Source organism: Alligator mississippiensis, chromosome 4 (genome assembly GCF_030867095.1).
Source record: "Alligator mississippiensis isolate rAllMis1 chromosome 4, rAllMis1, whole genome shotgun sequence".
Classification (NCBI taxonomy): domain Eukaryota; kingdom Metazoa; phylum Chordata; order Crocodylia; family Alligatoridae; genus Alligator; species Alligator mississippiensis.
In genome coordinates, this window is record NC_081827.1 from 143,716,167 (window position 1) to 143,738,117 (window position 21,951).

Genomic DNA, 21,951 nt, shown 5'->3' on the forward strand with positions numbered 1-21,951 from the left:
TGCTCCAGCTAGAGAGCAGACAGGTGCAGCCAGCCCTGCCTTCCTGAAGCAAACAGCACAGCCCTGGGCTGCAAAGCATGCTGGGATGCTGGAGGACTCTGATTTAACATAAACCAAGAAGGGGCCTGGGACAGAATTTCCATAGCTGGTTTGACCTTAATCAGTTAAGCCTAATACTACATTTAACCAGGTTTATCTCATACCGGTTTTGGCCATTTTGAAACTGGTTTATGTGGACTGGATTTATGTTCTGTTACAGGTTTAAACCAGTTTCTGATCACTTAAACCAGTTTATGTGTAATATCTGTCCCTAGCCTTTGTGTCCCTGGGACAAGCAAGACTGACCCCACCTCATCTCTGCTCTCCAGGAGGATTTTGTCCAGGGCACAAAAATTGCTATGGATGCCTTTGCTCAGTAAACCTGGATATATGGTATTTGGGATCCTGTACAACCTGGAGCCAGTGGATTTCTTCTCCTATGTACAGCCCAGTACTGGATAAGCTAGAGTTCCTGTCCTGATAACCAAGGGGCACATTGCCACATTAGGACTGTGCCTCTGCTTCTTGCTATTACTCAAGCCTTGTCTCAAGGTTAAATGAAATTCTTTTTCTTTGCTTTTAATGGATGCTTTGGACTCATATTATCAATGCCAGGCAAGCACCTATTTTCAACCCCTAATGAAAGGGCATCAAGTTGATTCCTCATTTTGTGTCTGAAGCAACAAAAAAAAAAAGCAAGCAATTTTACCTACTGATTCAAGCAGAGGGGACCAGCAGCCACCTTCTGCCATGGACTTTTGATGGTGCTGGGTGAACCATTGGATCCATCAGTGCCTCTGTTTCCTGTCATTAAATTGGAGGTGATGGCATCTCATTACTTCAATGGAGGTGTAAGGCTACAGACATATCCATGAAGTGCTTTCCAGCCTCTAGTGGCCAGGAGCAAAGGATAATTTGCTTGCTGCATGCTGATACTGGTAAAGAACTAAAGCATCCCTAATCTACTTTTCTATGCTGCGAAGTAGAATTCTTAGCAGCATCATAAAGAATCCACTGGCGCTTTTTTTAGAGTCAGCTGTACTGCTAAAAGAACTAGCCACACAGTTTCATTCTCTTTTTGTGGTTTAATGTGAAAGCGTCTGAGAAAACATTGAATTTTGGCTGACAACAGTTTTATCGCAACTAAGTGCTGGCTTTTAAACATAGCCATGAACCAGGCCTCCTCTTGCAAAGTCTCAGCTCTTTAATGTGGGACTGATGGGGGGAGGGGTAGGTGTCAGCTGAACTTATTGCTCCATCTAAGAAAGACATGGCTGAGGGGGAGGCAGGGTGGAAACTGTGGCAGTGGATTTAAGAGAAGGAGGCCAAACGACTGGCAAGAAGACCATGAGGAGCAGGGAATGATCTTTACAGGCAGGACAGATTTCAGGAATAGATCAATCTGTTAAGAAACGCTGAAGGAAACAATAATCTCAGTCAGGGAGGAATCAAAACTCGTGGAAGAGGTGATATCTTTTATTAGACCAACTAGATATTTGCAAACAAATTATTTTATTTGTTATTATTAAATAAAATTATTTGTTTGCAAATATCCAGTTGGTCTAATAAAAGATACCGCCTCTTCCCTGAGTTCTGATTCCTTTTGCCTCTAAATCAATACGGCTACAGCCTGGATACCCGAGGGACTCTTTCTTGGAATTGAGAGATGAAACTGAAACCCCTCAGAGAGAGGGACACTGATGAAGTTAGCCCTAGTGTCATGGATATAGGTCATAGCCATGTTGGTCTAAGGACATAGGCAGACAAGTTTCTTTGGATGAATTCAATATCTTTTATCGGACCAACTAAAATAGTTGGAAACATTCTTAATTGGTCTAATAAAAGATATCAGATTTACCCAAAGAACCTTATCTACCTAGTGTCATGACAGGCCAGACTGACTCTTCTGTTGCTCACTTTAGACAACTGAAAACTTCAGGTGCTTCCTCAGTGAAAATCTTTATCCGGGGTCTGCCCTGTAATTCCTGTGCGTCAGGAACTCCCCCGTGGTCAGCAAGATCTCCACAAGAAAGACTTGTTTATTTCATGCAAACCGTGTTGACTTTCCCCATGCTAACTCCTCTCCCCCCACCTCCATGTCTCTCTCTTCATTTTACAGAGAGAGAGAAAGAAACTAAAAAAAAAAAAAGATTTCTTTCTATTTTGTTGCCTGTTTGCCAAATAACGAGCTACTTCTCCTCAGCACGTGTAAAGCTGTGGAAGCTGATATGATTCACTTTTGGTTATGCAACATTATGGAAGTCAACCAGACCATAGCCAGTAGGGGTGTGCGAAACGGGTCATATTCGATTCGGATTCAGATTCGGCCCGAATCAGGGACAGTGATTCAATATGTTGATTCAAATCACTGTCCCCGATTTGATTCTGCCGAATCCAAATCTGAAGATTTGATGCTGATTCAGAGAATCAGTGGTTCGGCCACAGACACAGCTTTAAATGTTTTTTCTACATACCTCAAAGTACCAGCATGGCTCGTGAATGCTGCAATGCTGGGGCTCATGAAGCGTCCCACAGGAGCATGAAGGGGCCCCTTCGTGTTCAGCAGCAAACTAGGAAGTGGACTGGAAGTACTTCTGGTCCACTTCCAGGTCTGCTGCCGAGTGTTCTGGAGAGCCCCCCACGCTCCTGTAGGATGCTCCATCTGCCCCACCATTGCAGCATCCACGAGCAGCCTGGTACCTTGAGGTACATAGAAAAAACATTTAAAGCTGTGTCTATATCTGAATCACCATATCTTTCCAAATCTCTCTGAATCAACTCAGAGACATTAAAGGGTCTCTTGATTCGACTTGGATTCAGAGATTCAGTCACCGAATTAGGATGAATCTCCACCAAATTGAATCAGGAACTGAAGCTTTGCACAGCCCTAATAGCCAGTACCAGGATATCACTAGGTGCCTGCTATTCAACTGAAGACAACTTTTTTTTGGAAAATTCAGTAACAAAAATAGTCCTGGGGGGTTGTTTCCTATTAAAGGAATAATGTCATCTTAAAAGTATAGTCCATTTCTAAGCAAGTTATAAACAGACAGCTTTCCCCCACCTCCCATGTTTGTGTGGTTTTACAAGCATGTTTTCCTATTTTGGAAAATACCATTTTATGAAAGCGATTAACAAGATAACAAGGGAAACTCACTATATACAGAGTGTTTGCAAATGCATGAAGCAAACTGAGGAAAAAATAGATGCGACTCCCCTAATTTCTCTCAATTATAGTTTATCTAAGAAGTTATTCACAGCAATAGCAAGTAAAACATACTCGGACATTTTACCTGACAATTTAGGCTTTGGTAACAGTACTGTTCAATTGTTAAAAGCTAAAAAGAAATAATAAAAAGACTCTCTATATGCCTGAAGGAGGGTGTTTGTGCCCGAAAGCTCGCAAAGAACAATTTTTCCAACTATGTAGTTAGTCTAATAAAAGACTATAATAATAAAAGATACCACATCTATCCAAAGAACCTTGTCTGCCAAAATAAAAATAAAGTATTTTGAGGAAAAGACCTCCAAGGGTTAAGATTTTCCAGCAGGCTGGGAAGAGTGGAGTGAAACACAGAATGCTGACCATCCTTATCCAAAAGGAAGAGAATGTTGTGGTCAGCATTTTATCTGCTAGTATATGCAAACATGCTTCCAATTGCAGATGAGCCTGCTGCAAATGCATGTCATTCCCCTTGCACTGTTTGCAATTCAAACCTGACAGCGGTGGGCTTGTGCACAGCAAGAAAGTGAAAGCAATTCTACTTCTTCACCGCCTATATTTAGCACTGGGTCAACATGCAGTTTGAATGCTTGACATTTTTCTGCTTTTCATGATCAAAGGCGTTATTAGTGTCACAGGTTAAGACATCTATTTTTTTTAAATGCACTGAAAAGACAGCGTTCTTTTCATTTAGGGAGACTTAGTGAAATAATGGTGTCAGTGTTCTGTTTCAACAAGTTCTTTACGTGATGTCAAACTATATCTGACCCCTGCATAAACAGGACAGTGCTGCCCAGTGTACAGAAGAACTGCTTATATCTACAGCTTCAGGCAGGGTCAGGGACCTTCCCCCTACACTCATCCTATCACTAAATGGGAAGGGGTGCCTGAGCCGAGAAAGTGTGGTGTGAAAAAAAAGCAGAACTTGCATGGAAAAGGTAAAGCTGCAGTGTTTTGGGTCAGTGAGTTTAAGTCTTGAAGATCCTCTTACCCCTCTCCTGATTTTTCAAGGGACCCTCTTCAGAGAATCCTCCAAATCATGATTTGTCCCCCTGGCTTTGCTGGCATCCCATGTTCCAAGGAACTGTCAAGGAGCATGTGATCCTAAGGCAACTTCATTGTCATTGCTGCTGCATAAATTCTCTGTGCTGCTGATGAGACCTGGCCACACACACAGCTCTCATCACCGGTCACTAGTCATAATTTAAAGGTAGATAAGCATGATCATCCTCACTGTTCAGATAGAAAAGCTGAAGTGGAGCGGTTTGCCCACGGCTACCCAATGGCAGCTACAGCAGAGCCAGAAACATTACCTGCGTCTCTAGGATCCCAAGCCTGAATTCCCATCCAGAAAAGTAGATGGGATCCACCAGTGCTCCAAGGACAAGCTATAAACTGGGGAGGAAACAATGAGAAGGGGATCTCTTCAAGCCAGAGACTACTTTTGTTCTGTTAGTACAAAGTGATGGATTCCTAGTCCTCCAGCTGCGGCCCCCTAGGTATTAAAAGAGTACAACTAACAATAGCAGCACCAAGGAAGCTACCACAGGATTTGTATTAGTATACCTAGTGCTTCTTGGAACACAGTATCACCCAAACTCATTCTATCCCAGCTGCCAAACCCCTTCCAAGTGCCCTGTCTCCTCACTCCATTATTAACATAGCCTTTTCTCTTCATCCTCCATCTCAACTCTCTCTCTCTCATATCAAGCAATGCTGTAACTCATGTCTCTGTCCTGCTATTCCAACTGCAATCTCCCTGGATAGATAAAAAACCATGATTAAAAATATCAGATCTTTTTCAACTAACTTTTATTTCAATTCCCTATGCTTTTTTAAAATAACTTTATTTAAAATTAAATATATAATTATGAGAACCTACAGCTACTCAGTAGGGAAACCTTCATTCACTATTTTGTAACATAACAAACATATGTAATAGTAAAGACAGAATAAATGTATGTTCGGCTCTATAATTACGCAAATAAATGGGTACAGATGTGCTGTATTCTCCTGGTTAGCAAAAAGCAGTACTAAATTATACAAGTCAAAGACCTTTTTTAAGAAAACAGCTAAAAAGCATACATGGAAAACAAGATTAAAATCAATGCTTTAATCAAGGTTTCCTGCATATCAATCTAGATTGTGACTCAAGGCACTTTGATTTAAACAAATCCACACCGTCATCTCCTACTTTCCCACACTTCAAATCCTTTCAGTGGTTTCTCGTTAACCACAGCAAAACAGAGTTTCTTGCCCTTTCAAAGCCCTAAAAACATTAGTTTCTACCTGTTTCTGTTCTTACTTCCTCCTCCCAATTCTCTCCTATAGTATCACTCAGCACAACTTAGAATTATAGAAAATTAGGGTTGGAAGGGACCTCAGGAGGTCATCTAGTCCAACCCCCAGCTCAGAACAGGACCACCGCCAACTAGATCATCCCAGCCAAAACTTCGTTGAGCCAGGCCTTAAAAACCAACAAGGATGGAGACTCCACAACCTCTCTGGGTAACCTGCTCCAGTGTTTTACTACCCTCCTAGTGAGAAAATTCTTCCTAATATCTAACTTAAACTTCCCTTGCTGCAACTAGAGACCATTGCTCCTTGTTCTGTCATTTGCCACCACTGAAAACAATCCAGCTCCATTCTCTTTGGAACCCCCTTTCAGTTAGTTAAAGGCTGCTATCAAATCCACCTTCACTCTTCTCTTCTGCAGACTAAATAAATCCTGTTCCCTCGGCTTCTCCTCAGAAGTCGTGTCCTCCAGCCCATGAACCATTTTCATTGCCCTCCGCTGGACTCTCTCCAATTGGTCCACAACCATTCAGTACTGGGAAGCTCAAAACTGAACACAGTACTCCAGATGTGACCTCACCAGTGCCAAATACAGTGGAATAATCACTTCCCTTGATCTGCAGGCAACACTCCTACCAATGCAGCCCAGTATACTGTTAGCCTTCTTGGCAACAAGGGCACACTGCTGGCTCATATTCAGCTTATTGTCCACTGTAACCCCCAGGTCTTTTTCTGCAGAGATGCTGCCCCACCAGTCAGCCCCCAGCCTGTACTGGTGCATGGGATTGTTCTGTCCTAACTGCAGGACTTTGCACTTGCCCTGGTTGAACCTCATGAGATTTCTTTTGCCCCAATCCTACAATTTGTCTAGGTCTCTCTGAATCCTAGCCCTACCCTCCAACATATCTACTACTCTCCCCAGCTTGGGGTCATCTGCAAATTTGCTGAGCGTGCACTCTATGCCATCCTCCAGGTCATTGATGAAGACATTGAACAAAATCGGCCCCAGGACCGATCTCTGGGGCACTCCGCTTGACACCGGCTGCCAACTAGACATCAAGCCATTGATTACTACCCTCTGAGCCAATGCTCCAGCCAGTTTTCTATCCACTTTACAGTCCATTCATCCAGCCCATACTGCCTTAGCTTGCCTGCGAGAATGTTGTGGAAAGCAAGGTACACCACATCCACCGCAGTCTCCCTGCTTCCACAGAAGGCAATCAGGTTGGTCAGGCACGACTTGCCCTTGGTGAATCCATGCTGCCTGTTCTTAATCACCTCTTTCTCCTCCAAGTGCTTAGAAATGCATTCCTTGAGGATCTGCTTCATGATTTTTCCAGGGACTGAGGTAAAGCTGACTGGATTGTGGTTCCCTGAATTCTCCTTTTTCCCTTTCTTAAATATGGGCACTATGTTTGCCCTTTCCCAATCATCTGGGACATCTCCCGATCACCATGAGTTTTCAAAGATGATGGCCAGTGGCTTTGCAATCACATCAGCCAATAACCTCAGCACCCCAAGGCAGGGGTCGGCAACCCCCTGCACATGAGCCGAGCAAGGCACACAAGGCCATTTTGCTTGGCACGCCACTGCCAGCCCCGGCTCTGGATAGCTGCTGCCAGCCTGGGCTCCACGATTGGCAGCAGTTACCCAGAGCCAGGGCTGCTGTGCTGAGCTCTGGCATCAGCTCTGTACCAACGCATGCACGTGCGCCTCGGAGCGGATCGTGTTGGAGGAGCCTGAGGCAGCACAATCCTGGCCTCTCCCACACTGCCAGCACAGAGCTGATAATGGCTCCGGAGCCCAGTGCAGCTGTTTGTAGCCAACCTGGGCACTGGGCAGCAGCAGCAAGCAGTGGGCAGGCTGCAAACAGCTGCACCGGGCTCCACAGCTCCGGCATCAGCTCCATGCTAGAGGTGACTGCATGTGCACCTCGGAGCAGATAGCGAGAGGGCTGCACTGCCTCAGGGCCAGGCCCTATCCCTGCTGTCCTGGCAGTGGGGGAGAGACCAGGGTGTCACAACCCAAAGTTGTGGTTTTTGTTTGTGTGTGCTTCGGCACCGCTAAATTATTGTTCCCGCCCAAATTGTAGCTTTCTTTGCACAGTAGAGTTCTCTGCTCCGGGAGAGAACTCTGGTGCAACGGGGGATTTCCCGCCAATTTGCAGCTTCTTTGCATGATGCATTTCTTTTGCATCTCAGAGATGTATGGTGCAAAGGAGTTCCCTCCATTTGTATTCAGATTCGCGCCACATTATTGGCCAGTTCTGAATGTAGGCACACGTGGCGGCTAGCTATTGGCTTGCTAGCCATACAAAAGGCTCGAGTGGTTTCCGCCCAAGTCGGAGGACTCCACAAACACCAGGAGGAGGAGACTTCACCCAGTGTGAAGATCTCTAAGCGCTGTGGATCCTCACGGACCCAACGCGTCTCAAGCAGGCAATATAGGCTTAATAATCGAACCCATGGAGCTCTAACTACTCCGGAGGGAAAAAGGAAAAAAAACGAACCGCCTCTAGCCTCTCCCTGTCGCCGAGCGCAATCCCAGACGTATCCTTTTCCTGTAAACCCAATTTTCGAACCCACGGAGCCTTAACAACTCCGGGGGACCAGGGAACCGAACCGAGCCCACGGAGCTTCAACAACTCCATGGGAAAGAATTGCCGAACCCGCGGAGCCTAAACAACTCCGTGGGAAGGAATTTGTCGTAGTCCTCCAGCGAGGATTTAAGCGGAGCTGCACCTGGAAAGCTGGTTAGCTTACATCACTACCATCTTTGGGTGTAAGTAAATAATCTTTTCAATCAACCACTACGTGTTTGTGATTGATTCTAGCTCGCCACCGGTTTTCTCCGACCCCGCGTGCCCGGGCTGCTGGCCACAGCCCGCATGCGCAAAAGACAGGTCGCGGATCGCCCCTCCCGACTCGCACTTGGCGGCGGGATCGGGGCCCGGCCCGCACACAGGGTTGCGCTGCCTCAGGCCCCTCCCCCACTATCCGCTCCGAGGTGTGTGCACGTGCCAGTACAGAGCTGATGCCGAAGCCCGGCACAGCTGTTTGCAGCCTGCCTGGTGCAAGTGCCCAGACCCCAGAAACCTTATTCCCAAGCTTATTTGGTCAGTTACAGTCACAGAGCCTCTGGACTCACAGCTGTGAGGCTGGGGCAGGGGCATTGCTTCAAGGTTTTGTGAAGCTTGGGCACTCCAGAGATCCAGATCCAGACCCTCCAGAGAACCAGGGAGTGCTGGGGGCTGGATTTGAGGTGATCTGGCCTCTGGACATCGTCTTTGGAAGGAACAAGCTTCCCTCTTCCGGACTGAGCTCTGAGAGACTCTGGACAGAGCCACGTGGCTGCTGCTCATGGGACAATGCAGCCTGGGGCTGTTCCAGTATCCTACTGGGACCCCAGACCAGTGGCCCCAGCTCTGCCACTGCCATCCTGCATGGCCATGGGCAAGTCCCCTGCTCCCCTGTGCATTGCAGCTTAGAGTGAGGGTGTGATTTGTTCCCTGGGGCCAGGGTCTGGGGGGGATCATACCCCAGGAGCCCTTGAGGAGTGCTCTGGCTTACTGCATCAGTCCCTTCAGGGTACAAGGACAGACTCCCGCGGCTCCAGCCCAGCTCTCTCCTCCTCTGCTGTGCTAGCCTGACCCCAGAGCAGTGCCCTGGACCCAGTGGGGTGTTACGCATAGCCAGCGCTGTCAGTTCAGAGCCAGTGTAGTTTGCTTCCCTGGGGGAAAACACTCCTTGTTGCCCCCTATGCCCACTGCCTTGGCACCAGCACAGAGGGACTGTGGTGGGGATGCGCCATCATGTGCTCTCCCAGCCTCTCTGGGATAACGGTTTAGATGTCCTGAATGGTCCTGCCAGCTTAGGGCCTTAGCTGTGTGGAGTGGGTGGGTGGTTAGGCCAATGGGCAGGGTCCGGGCCGGGGCCTCGGCCGGCCATGCTACAGCACGGGGACTGGCTCAGCAGGAAAGCAAAGGGGCTCCGGCAGGCCCAGGGCATTGTTGGGTCAGACTTTGCCTGGTGGCCCAGCAGCCCAGCTCCGTGTGCCTGCTCATCTGGTTCTCTGGGCACACGTGTCTGGTTCTGAATGCGTGTGCGCATGGAATTCATAGATGTAGGGTCGGAAGGGACCTGAGCAGATCATCAAGTCTGACCCCCTGCCCTGGGCAGGAATGAATACTGGGCTCATATGACCCCTACTAAGTTAAGCTCATAAGCTAGGTAGTTATCAAGCCTCCTTTCAAAGATCCCTAAGGTAGAAGCCAGCACCACTTCCCTTGGAAGCTGGTTCCAGATGCTGGCCGCCCTGACTGCGAAGTAGTGCCTCCTGATGTCTAGCCTGAACCTACTCTCAATCAACTTGTGGCCATTATTCCTTGTTACTCCAAGAGGCGCTCAGGGAACAGGGTCTCTCCCATTCCCCTCTGGTCCCCCCTGGTAAGTTTAGAGATGGCCACTAGATCCCCTCTCAGCCTTCTCTTGTGGAGGCTGAACAGGTTTAGGTCCCGTAGCCTCTCCTCGTAGGGTCTGCCCTGCTGCCCCCTGATCATGCGAGTGGCTCTCCTCTAGACCCTCTCAATGCTGTCCACATCCCTCCTGAAGTGCGGCGCCCAGAACTGGATGCAGTACTCCAGCTGTGGCCTGACCAGTGTCACATAGAGGGGGAGGATCACCTCCTTGAACCTGCTCATGATGCATCTGTGGATGCATGACAAGGTGCGGTTAGCCTTGCTGACTGCGTTCTCACATTGGCGGCCCATGTTCATTTTAGAATCGATAATGACTCCAGATCTCTTTCTGCCTCTGTGCTTTCAAGGGAGTTCCTCAGCCTATAGGTATGCTGCTGGTTCTTCCTGCCCAAGTGCAGTACTCTGCACTTGTCAGTATTGAATCCCATCCTATTCACATTCATGTGTCTGTTCTGGGTGTGTTCTGGTTCTGTGTTTGTGTACATGTGACTCTGTGTGTGTGTGTGTGTGTGTGTGTGTGTGTGTCTGGTTCTCTGTGTGCATGTGTATGTGTCTGGTTCTCTCTCTGCTCTTTTTTTTTCTCTCTCTCTCTCTTTTTTCTTTCTCTTTCTCTCTCTCTGTCTTGCTTTTATTTCTCTCTTTTCTCCCTCTCTCTCTCTGCAACATGCTTAACAAAAAAGGAACACACAACAACAAAGGCAACATTTATGATTATTAAATATACTAATATGCAGTGCGTCCTGCCATGTACCCGCCCACATTTTGTTTTTCTGGTATGCCGGCACTCCAGCACCTTCCAAGGTAGACATTGTGTTTTTTTCGGCACTCCAGCCAAAATTGTTGCCTACCCCTGCCCTAGGGTATATCCCAACTGGCCCCATGGACTTGTATATGTCCAGCTTTTCTAAATAGTCCCTAACTTGTTCTTTCACCACTGCTCTCCTCCTCCCCAAACTGTGCTGCCAAGTGCAGTATTCTGGGAGCTGACCCTGCCTATGAAGGCTGAGGTGAAAAAGGCATCGAGTACTTCAGCCTTTTCTGCATCCTTTGTCACTAGGTTGCCTACTCCATTCAGAAAGGGACCCACACTTTCCCTGATCTTCCTCTTGTTACTAATAGACTTGCTGCTCCATTCTACATTTTGCACTCAGAATAGACAGTCTCTTCCCAACAACTGTCCACCAAGTACCATCTCCCCATTCTTCAATACCATTTGCTCCAAAAATCTCTCTTACCCAAATAATTTCCCACCCAAATAATCCCTCCATGCTCCATTTTTTTGAATGAATGCCATTTTTCCTTCCTGCCTTAGAGTGTAAACTTCTAATGTAGGGGATTGTGGGCAATGGGAATGTCGACCTGGTGATGAACCCTACCCCCCTAACATGGTACACTGCTGCCTCTGAAGGTGGGATGCTGGGATTTCTTTCAGAGTGTTGTCCCTTCACCCAGCCAGCAAACTTCATCTCTGATGTCAGCCTCAAGCTTGACTAGTAGAAAGCTAATGAATTTCTAACTCTTCTTAATCCTGAGAGAGAAATCATTCCTTCTACCCCACCACAGAAGATCTTTCTCACAATTGGAATCTTTCTGGTAAAAGGCATCTGACAACCGGACAGGAGCTCAATTAAATCTAGCCTTCCTTGAGCTTGCATTTTCAGTCCTCTTTACTCAGTGAATAACTCCAGCACCTGCTTTCTTATGCAGTAGTGACACTGCTGTCCTGAAACCCTCTGGGATTCCTGACCGCTTCACTGCTCCCATCACTCTTGATAACAGACCAAGACAGTCTTAATTCCACATTTTAATTAGCAAAGCTTTGGGACACAGCACAGGCAATGGAGCCATGCATCTGCAAGATTAGCAGTAAGACACTTCATCACTTTACTCATACTTGGAAGGTTTTCTCTGCAATCCTATAGGCTAGAATTTTAGTTTTATTTTTAAGTGAAGACTTTTTCTGGGCAGGTTGCTGGGAAAGGTCCCCTTTTGCGGCAGGGCAAACATCGCATTAGCCTGATGGAATTTTCCTCAAGCTCTCTCAAATTCATATAAATAATACCCTGTGCATTGGCCTTCACCTAGCAGGGAAACAAACATGCGAGGTGTGTTTAGCACACCATTTTCAAACCTTCATCATGTCAGCTACAGTATTTCAAATCCAAACTTCTTGACTCCAAATAAGACGAGCAGTTGTTCCTTACTTGCACAGTTACATTTTCAACACAAAGCATTAAATTAAGCAGGTTTTAAGTGGATGCCAAGAAAAACATATAATAGTTTTAGAATCACAGAATCATAGAAAATTAGGGTTGGGAGGGACCTCAGGAGGTCATCTAGTCCAACCTCCTGCTCAAAGCAGCACCATCCCCAATTAGATCATCCCACCCAAAGCCTTTGTCTAGCTGGGTCTTAGAAAGTTCCAAGGACGGAGATTCCACAACCTCTCCAGGTAACCTGTTCCAGTGCTTTACTACACTCCTAGTGAGAGTTTTTCCTCATATCCAACCTAAACTTCCCTTGCTGCAACTTAAGACCATTGCTCCTTGATTTATCATCTGCCACCACTGAGAACAGTCCACCTCCATCCTTTTTGGAACCACCCTTCAGGTAGCTGGAGGTTGCTATTAAATCCTCTCTCAGGCTTCTCTGCTCCAAACTAAATAAGCCCAGCTCCCTCAGCCTCTCCTCATAAGTCATGTGCCCCAGCCCCCTTACCATTTTTATTGCCTTCCACTGGACTCTCCAGTTTGTCAACAACCTTTCTGTAGTGGAGGGCTCATAATTGAACACAATATTCCAGATGTGGCCCTGCCAGTGCAGAATAGAGGGGAATAATCACTTCCCTTGATCTGCTGGCAGTACTACCACTAATGCAGCCCAATATGCTGTGAGCCTTCTTTGCAACAAAGACACACGGTTGGCTCATATTCATCTTATTTTCCACTGTGACCCCCAGGTCCTTTTCTGCAGAGCTGCTGCTTAGCCAGTCAGTCTCCAACCTATACCTGTGTATAGGATTTTTTCATCCTAAGGGCAGGACTTTGCACTTGTCCTTGTTGAACCTCATGAGATTTCTTCTAGTCCAATCCTCCAATTTGTCAGTCTCTCTGAACCCTAGCCCTGTGAATCCTAGCTCCTAATCTGAGCCCTCCAATGTATCTAGTACTCCCCCCAGCTTGGTGTCATCTGCAAACTTGCTGAGAGTGCACTCCATCCTATCTTCCAGGTCAATGATGAAGATATTGAACAAAGCTGGCTGCAGGACCGACCCCAACAGAACTCCACTTGGTACCAACTGCCAACTAGACACTGAGCCATTAGTACCATTTTAGCCTGACAATCCAGCCAGTTTTCTAACCACCTTACAGTCCATTCATCCAACCCATACTTTCCTAGCTTGCTTGCAAGAATGTTGTGGGAAACGGTATCAAAAGCCTTGCTAAAGTCACTGCTTGCCCCCCCTGCCCAATCGGTGGCAGGGCCCCGCCAGCTGGGCCATTTGCTGCTGATCGCCATGAAAGCGAAAACCATGGCATACTTAAAACCACAGTTTTTGCTTCCCCAGTGATCAGCAGCAAAAAACCCAGCCAGCAGGGCCCCTCTGCCAATCAGAGGTGAGGGGGGAGGCAGGCAGCAAAATGAAAAACATTAAAGGAGCTGCTGCAGAACTGGGCACTTCTGGCACAATTTACAGAGATCCCTACTCATCACAGAAGGCAACCAGGTTGGTCAGACATGACTTGCCCTGGGTTAATCCATGGTGACTGTTCCTAATCACCTTCTCCTTTTGAATGCAGAATAATAAACCAAATGCAATAGCAGAACACCCCCACTCTGAACTCCAGTGTGGAAAATTTCTGCCAAAAATGGAGAGAATTATAAAGAAAAACTAGGATTGTAAGGTCATTTCCCATTCATTTTTAAACCCCAGAAAAAAATCTCTTTGTCCATGCATAATGCCAATTTAGTATGATTTTGCACTAATTTAATGTGATCCCGTAAACACTACTAAAACAATGTTTAACACCAGAAAGCCACTTTGCAAGGATTTGGCACAATATTAAATGGCAAAGGAAGAAGCACTGGGGTTAATAGCCATAAGAGACTGTTAAAGCAGGGTAGTATATCAGTTTAGGAACAGATCATTACCATGACATATCCCTCACTGCAGATGCAATTTGTTACCAGTCAAAAGGTTCTTACACTGAGTGTATAGCTTTCTGATAGGCTAAATCTCCTAGGTCACACCCTTGTGGTTCTTCATCTCAGCTTCCAACACCACAGACCTAACCCTATTGGGCAGACTCCTTTACTGTTTCCCCCTCCTCGGGGAATAATACTGTTCAAGGTCCATGTAGCATTCTTTACCCACAAGAGAGTAATAAAACACACTCAAAAGGCCCTCTGTCTCCTCTGGGACTTCCCTTTGGGTCCAGCTCTTCAATAAATTTGGAATCAAGTCTTGAAAATTGTTGGATTGCTTTCACCCCTACTGAGTTTGATGTTTCTCTTCCTCTTTGCTTCATCACTCATATTCTCCTTGTCTACTTCTTCCTCCCAAAGAAAGCATCCTCCCTTCCTCTCTCTCAGACTGCCATGCCAGGCTTTTCTTCACTATCCTGCATATTTCGTCTCTCTCAGGTGAGGTTAAAATAGTTCAGGAGATTGACACACAACCACAAGCTTTTCAGGAATCGGTTATATTACTACTTTAGACCAGCAAAGCTGCAGCAACACCACAGGGCTGTACTGCTTTAATAATATCAATGTGAAAATCACACCTCTGCTCTCACACAGATATTGGTATAAGAGCCATGTGTAGTGTAGGCTTTAGAAAAACTTATTTCATTATTCATGCTGCTTCAAACAGCAGAAAGGAAGCAAATAGCATTAAACAGTGAAAAGTAAACTCCCTATTAGTCACTTCCACCTTCAGAATTATTAGGCATTAATATAGCACTACAAGGTTTGAGTTACAAATACTGCCAAAGGGAAAAGGTGTTTCAAAGGAACTTAAGTAAGGCAAACACTCCTACTATGCTTTTATTAGAGTGCACACATACACACACATTGTGAACCTAAAAATCAATGTGACAGTCCTTTTAGCAGACATCACTATTTCAGTGCTATCATCATAAACAGGGCCATCCCTAGTGGGGAGTGAATCGGGGTGACCGCCCTGAGCCCCATGCTTTGGGAGGCCCCACAGAGCCAGGCGGAGCGACCGTGGTGACTCCACGCTGCCACCGGCTTCACATCCAGCTGCTCAGCACCCTCCCCCCGCCAAATCCGCTTCCAGCTTCCTTACGTCCGACGACGGACTTGTATATAGGTTGATTTGCCTGGGCCCCGCAGCCTACTCAGGTTGTCTCTGGTCATAAGGTACATCAAACGGTATTTCTGTTCAGAGATCAGACTAAGCTTAATTAGTAACTCTTTGCCATGTAAAGACCCATAGAAAATGAAGATGAACAAAATGATTTAGTCTCTCATCTCTCTGGCACCAGTGGAAAAAGGTTCCCTAGAACTAGCGTGACCATACATCCCAGCTTAGCCATGAGAGTGCCAGATGTTGTAGGTCCTCCTAGCCAGTTGGTGAAAATGGAAACAAAAGTCCTGGATTGGCACCACCCTGCCCACACTGCCAGGCCCAGCTCCCCCTGAGCAATGGCTGGGGGGGGGGGGCAGGGGCTGAGCTGGGCACTGCTCCTTCTGCTTGGGGCAGGGATCAGCTGGGGGGGGGGGGGGGGGGAAGTGCCCCAGATTTGCTTAATATGGTCCCCTGCATAGAACAGACATTCTAATGTTTTCTCCTTTAGGTGTAAAAGTCCTAAACAGTAATGTTTCTGACCCAACTTGGGAACCTATTCAACAGCCTAATAATGTACCTCACTACCAAAAATATTTTCTTGATATTTAGGCCAAATTTTCCTTTTTTTTTTTATTTCTCTCTATTGGTTAACAGTATAACACTTCTGTAACTCAATAAGCTACAATTTGTTTACATCCTTCACTGACTTTTTTCAACAAGGGATCTTTTCACTCTTACCACTGCCAGTGGTTCCTTTAGTTTAGATGCATGCTAAGGGGAAGCTGGACAGGAGTGCTAAACATAGGGCAAATGTAACTAAAAAAGATTGTTTTGTAACCATATCTCATGTTAAACATTCCACTTCTAAATATCAAATATAACAAAAATGTTAACATTTCAATTCAGTTTTCATTTTCTCTGCCTATTTCCTCTTTCCATTTGGGTAATGACAATCAGTAACATAAAATGCACTATGGTTACAGTCAGCTTGAAGGCCAGGAGGCTCTCCACAGTCATAGAAGTCTGTCTGTGCATAGCTTACTGCAGGACTATGCCTTAGTCAGCACAATCTATCCTCTCAAAGTTTATCTTTGAGGACAATGAGCTCAAATGCTGGGAACAACAACCAGAAAGTTTAAAATAGTTTGACAAGTATTTCCCAAGCTAGTGGTTGCTCTCAAACCACAGGGCCCAATCTCCCAAGGCACACTCTTACGTCTGTCTCACAAACAGATATTCTGTCATCTCCCTAAATACTCCTCATGCATGAAGAAGGAAAAAGCAAATCAGACTACACTCTCTGCTCACTAAAAATGGGTGTCAAAACAGGGGTGTCAAACATTTGGCCCATAGGCTGGATCCAGCCCATGGAGGTGTCATCTGGCCCATGGGGCTTCTCGTGGTCCTAAAGACCCACCTCCAGATCCAGGCACAAGGCCAGAAATTCTGTTGGCAGGGCCAGCATCCAGAGAGTTGACGTCACTCAATCCATCACCAAATTTCCAAGTTGAGAATCTAGTTCTGCATCAGTGAGCATCAGTGAGAGCAATAACTCCCTGGGTGCTAATCCCCTCAATTCTCAGATCCTCATCCTCACTGGGAATGCCTTTCAGGAGCAACAATGGGAGTAGTGGTGATGTTAACCCTTGCACTGAAACGGTGGCTTAGGCAGCCACAGAGGTTAGTACCTAAGCCACCGTCTCAGCCCAATCAGTATGCAGGGGTTAATGCCACCACCCATTCTGCTGCCAGAGGTAGGTCATCCAGCCCATGAGAAGACCCATGGTGCAGATTCAGCCTAGAGGACCAAATGAGTTTAACACCCTATGCACAAACACCGCCCTACCAGAGATGACTTATTCTTAAGCCTCATAAAAATACTTGTGAACAGTCGAGTTACCAGTTAATGGAATGGATTAGGTTTTTCATGATAGGCACTGGAAAAAAAGACCCAAAGAAGGAATTTCTCCCTCTATGCTGGCCTGTCCCAACACCCCTCCAACGCCACCACCACTTAACACCCATGTCACAAGCTGAATGCTATGGGGTTCTGTCAACATACTCAGTCTAGCAGCTTTCATGAACAGAAAAGGCATTTGATGCAAGTTTCCGTGCCCATGTAGCTCTGTATGTTGGATGTAGTCAGAAGTAATTCTGCTGACTTGCAGAAACAAGTTAATAGAATATTCAGTCTCTCACCCATTTATATCCAACATACGCATCCTGGCACTCAGGATTTATCCTGAGGAAGGTGAGGAAGTTTTTGTGAAATGCACTTACAAAACATATTAGCAGCAGACAAATGAGCTGTAGCGTGCATATAGATTCTAATTAAACTACTCACAGAAGTTATCCTGACACTCAAATATCTGCTCCTCCCCACCCACCCTAAAGATTTGAGGTAAAGAACATAGAGGTAATTTGTAGAAGATCCAAAGAAAACAATAAATCTAAGGAAAATTTTGTAAAATAGAAAATTAATTGGACACTGGTCATTTATGAAACTGGATAAAAATTAGTTTTTATAAAAATCCATGAGAGATGGAAAGGTTTTCTTTCCTATTTGTTTTCAAACGAGCAACTTATTGTGGTCAAGGCCCTATGGACTTGATAACTAGGCTTAGGGTCTACTTTCTGAGGGAAGGTCCCTAGATTCACCAAATGGACACTCCAGGGTGGAAATTCTGCCATAGCATCATATACTTTTTAAAATGGAGGCGATTACTGAATTCACTATGAAACTGAATGCTCCAATCAATGCAGCAGGCTCATCAGGGCTCACTTTGATATTATTGTTGGTTTTATTTCATGATGTTCCCACGCTTCCCTGTTTCAATGTGCTGCTAGTAGGTATTCTTGTTGGTTAACTGTAAAACCATAACTTGCATCACAGAAGTTGTCAGGTGGAGGCTGAACGTTTCAGCAGGGACAAAGAGGGTAACTGAATTTCTAGCACCTACAGGGGCAGTATGGGCTATAGGACAAAACTTAGTTGGATGTTTCTACTCAAATAATTAAATAAGGTATGGTAAATTAATGTTGATATGGGTAGGATGTCTTTAGGTTTCAGAGTTAACATCTCCATTTGGATTAATACAACAGTTCACACTCCTATCTGGTCAAATCAGGTAAGCAACATTTCACTGTCTGTGCTCTGTTCAAGTTTTTCTTTGTAATCCCCAGGGCTAGAAACAGCTTGTTTAAAAGAAAGCCTGGACACTGAACATAATGCTGCAGCCAAGAATGAATTTGCTGTACACCCCCAGTCCTGCTTGCAGTGTTTGCAATCCAAATTCTGCAGCACTAAGAATAGGAAAGTGAACCATCTATATGCAGAAGCTAAATTAGCTCATTTAATTTGCATTGCTCAAGCTGAGAAAGATGCAAAAACTAAAAAAAGAAAGAAGCATAAACAGTAACAAATGACTTGAATGTTTACAGCTTCTTTTACCTTTAATGCTTGGTTTTACTAATGACAATGAGTTGCTTAGAATAATATGTTAAAAGTGAAGGAAATCATGTAAACTATTTTAAAAGCCCTAAGTTCTAAATTTGCTCCTGTGCCCCTGGCTTCTGAAATGCATTTGTATCTAGCTTTTTGGCATATAATTAAATGTCACTAAAGACCTGGACATCACAAGCTCTGATACAGCAACTAACCACAAAAAAACAGCAGCAGCTTGCATTTCCATAGCACCTTCAATCAAACTGTTTTCCTGACAATGACAAGCTCTGGCTGGGAGGACCCCTGAGGACTGTGGGGCCGTCTTCCTGTCTCTGATCCATTTACGTCTCCAGGCAGTTTCACTGGGCAGTGTCCGCTGGCTCCTTGGATTCATTCAAGGGCCAGGGTGGTCTGCTCCGTGTTCCCCCTTGATGTACTTGTTTTGAATCTATGACCTTCGCTCCTGTCTCTGTTTTGTCTTTTTGTTGTCCCACGCAATCACTGATATGCCCTTAAGGGCCTGCCTCATTAAGGGGGGCTTATAGCTATACCTGGGGGACTTCGGCCCATATTCCCAAACTGCTCATCAAAAGTCCAGACGGTAACAAGTTAAACTGCTCCCACCCCTATGGTAAAGGCACAGAGTAGCTCCATTTTACAGGTAAAAAGGCAGAGAAAAGCAACTGGCCAGATTTTCACAGTTGCTTTGCATCTATGCTCTTGTCAGAGGCAACAGTCGCGCTCAACCTCTTTCAAAATTAAGCTATTAGTGGATGGGCTAAAGTCGTGTGTGAAAGGCCGACAGCAGTGCTGGGAAATGAACTCAAGTGTTTTCCCTCCCAATCCTGTGGCTTTAACCACAGGATGGTGGGAACACCTTCTCACCAGGATAAAAAGAACGGCATTAATAAAGGAGTTAGGCCAATGCAAGGCAACGGCAGCCCACAAACCACATTCCTTCGTCAGCAGGGCTCCGTCCCTTATGAGCTATCCTTATCCAGCTACACACCCACTCTCTGCACAAGTCCCAAGCCGCACCTTCTCTCATTCCCTTGGGAGCCACCAGCCTCCCAGAGGTGCAAGCTCCAGACAGCTCCCACAGCCTGCCAGAAGTTAAGTCAACAGCAAGCTCCCCCAGACTCCAGAGGAAGCACATCTCGATGTTTCCTTCCAACATGAAGTGTGGGGGGAGGAAGAATGGCAGCGACCTGAAATCAGTAGGAAGGGGGCGTAGGGCTGGGCAGACACAGCTTCTGGCCTGCGGCATCCAAGAGGGCTCTTACGGCCCCCCACACCACTCCCTACACTGACCCACAGGGCAGGCCCCAGCAGCCTCTCTTTCCCCTCTAAGCCTAGCTCCCTAGCACCCAGCTGGACTTTGTGCCCCGCAAGCTACCGCGTCTCCCCTCAGGCACGGAAAGCCAAGGAAGAGAGCAGCCCCACAAGCCCCTGCCCTGGGGCCGAGCCATATGGGGGGGGGGGGGGGGCATGGTTGCCAGCGCAACCCCCTCCCCCTAAATAACACAGACAGGTAATGACCCCTCATCAGGAGACACAGGACAACCCCTGCACTTCAGGCTGGGACAGTGAGGGGGCACCTACTGCCTTCTCTCTCTGCAGCCAACTTTTCCCACCTCTGTGGGAATCAGGTAGACACCATCTTGGGACAGATGGACAGACACCTCCACACCACCACCACCCCCAGAGGCTTGGGGTGCACATGCACACACACACACCAGCTTGGGACATGCACACACGCACGCACACAAACACACATGGGACACAGGCATACAGGACACACACAAGGGACACACACATAGACACAGACACACCCTAGGGGTTTCGGACACCCCCCTCCCCAGAGGATTGGGGGGCACACACACACACAAGCCTGGGACACAGACACACAAGGGACACACACACAGGTTTGGGACACTCTCTCCAGAGGCTTAGGACACACACACGCACACACGGGACATACACTGAGGCTCCAGACATACACACAGACAAACACACACCCTAGGGGCTTGGGGCACCGCCCCCAGAGGACTGGGACACACATACACAGGACACACACAAGCAGGACATACACAAAGAGCCTTGGGACATACAAACACAGGCAAGCCGAGGACACGCTCACACAAGGGACACACACAGAGGTTTGGGACACTCTCTCTCTCTCTCTCTCTCCAGAGGCTTGGGACACACACAGGCACGCACACACACAGAATACACACGCGGGGCATACACAGAGGCTCGGGGCACACACACACGCACGCGCTGCCGCCCACGTGCCCCTGGGCAGAGCCGAGCACCCACACGCTGCATCCCAAATGCCCCCCGTCCCATCCCATCCCGACCCGGCCCGCGTCCCGCGCCGGGGGTGGCCGCAACTCGTGCCGGCGCCCACTCACCCGGGCCGGGCCGGGCCGGGCCGGGCCGGGGGCAGCGGCGGGACGGGCCGGGACAGGACAGGACGCGGCTCCGGCGCTGGCGGCGGAAGCAGGGAGGGGCGCGGGCTGCGGGGCGGAGCTGGGGGCGCAGCCCAGGGGAGGTGCCGGCTCCCGCGCGGGAGGGAGGCAGCGGCCCGGGGGGAGGCTCTACCCCGGCCCCGGCCCCGGCCCCGGCCCGTGTGGGCGCGGGTTGCAGGGGGAGTCGCTGCCGCTGTCCCCCGGTGCCAGGGGCTCGGAGACAGCTCCGCCTGCGCCGGGGCAGCCTGGGGTTCGCCTTGCCCGGCCGGGGTGCCACCTCACACCCATTGCCCCTCGCCAGCCGGCCCCTGGGTGCTGGCACCCTGCTGCCGTCCCCTCCGCCGCCTCCTGAAGGCGCGGCGCAGCCGGGCAGGGTCTCGGGGGCTAGGGAGGAACCTTGCACATCATCTGGTTTAAGTGATCATCAGAAACCAGTCCGAACCAGTAACAGAACAGATGTCTCATGCACATAAACCAGTTTGAGATCAACCTGGTTGAATGCAGTATCAGACTTAAGGGATTTGGCTCAAACTGGTTCATGCAATGTCTGTCCCAGACCCACAGGACTAAGCTCAAGGAGTGAGTGAGGCCTTTCCCCGTCCATGACACCAGCAGGCCCAGAGACCTGTCCCCTGACCTCCAAGCTGGCTCATGTTTTGCTGGACGGACTCCCTTGTGAACCTAACC

General features: G+C 47.5%; 1 protein-coding gene across 4 annotated transcripts in view; it reads right to left on the reverse strand.

Annotated features, from left to right (window-relative positions):
- The window catches only part of TSPAN9 (tetraspanin 9), a 317,564-nt gene extending 296,248 nt beyond the window's left edge, over positions 1 to 21,316 (reverse strand). For all 4 annotated transcript variants that reach the window (XM_059726711.1, XM_059726714.1, XM_059726712.1 and 1 more), the window contains exon 1: positions 21,208 to 21,316. The gene's annotated coding sequence lies outside the window, so the exon portion shown is untranslated. The remainder of the gene's footprint in view (positions 1 to 21,207) is intronic.
- Between the last annotated feature and the right edge of the window lie 635 nt (positions 21,317 to 21,951).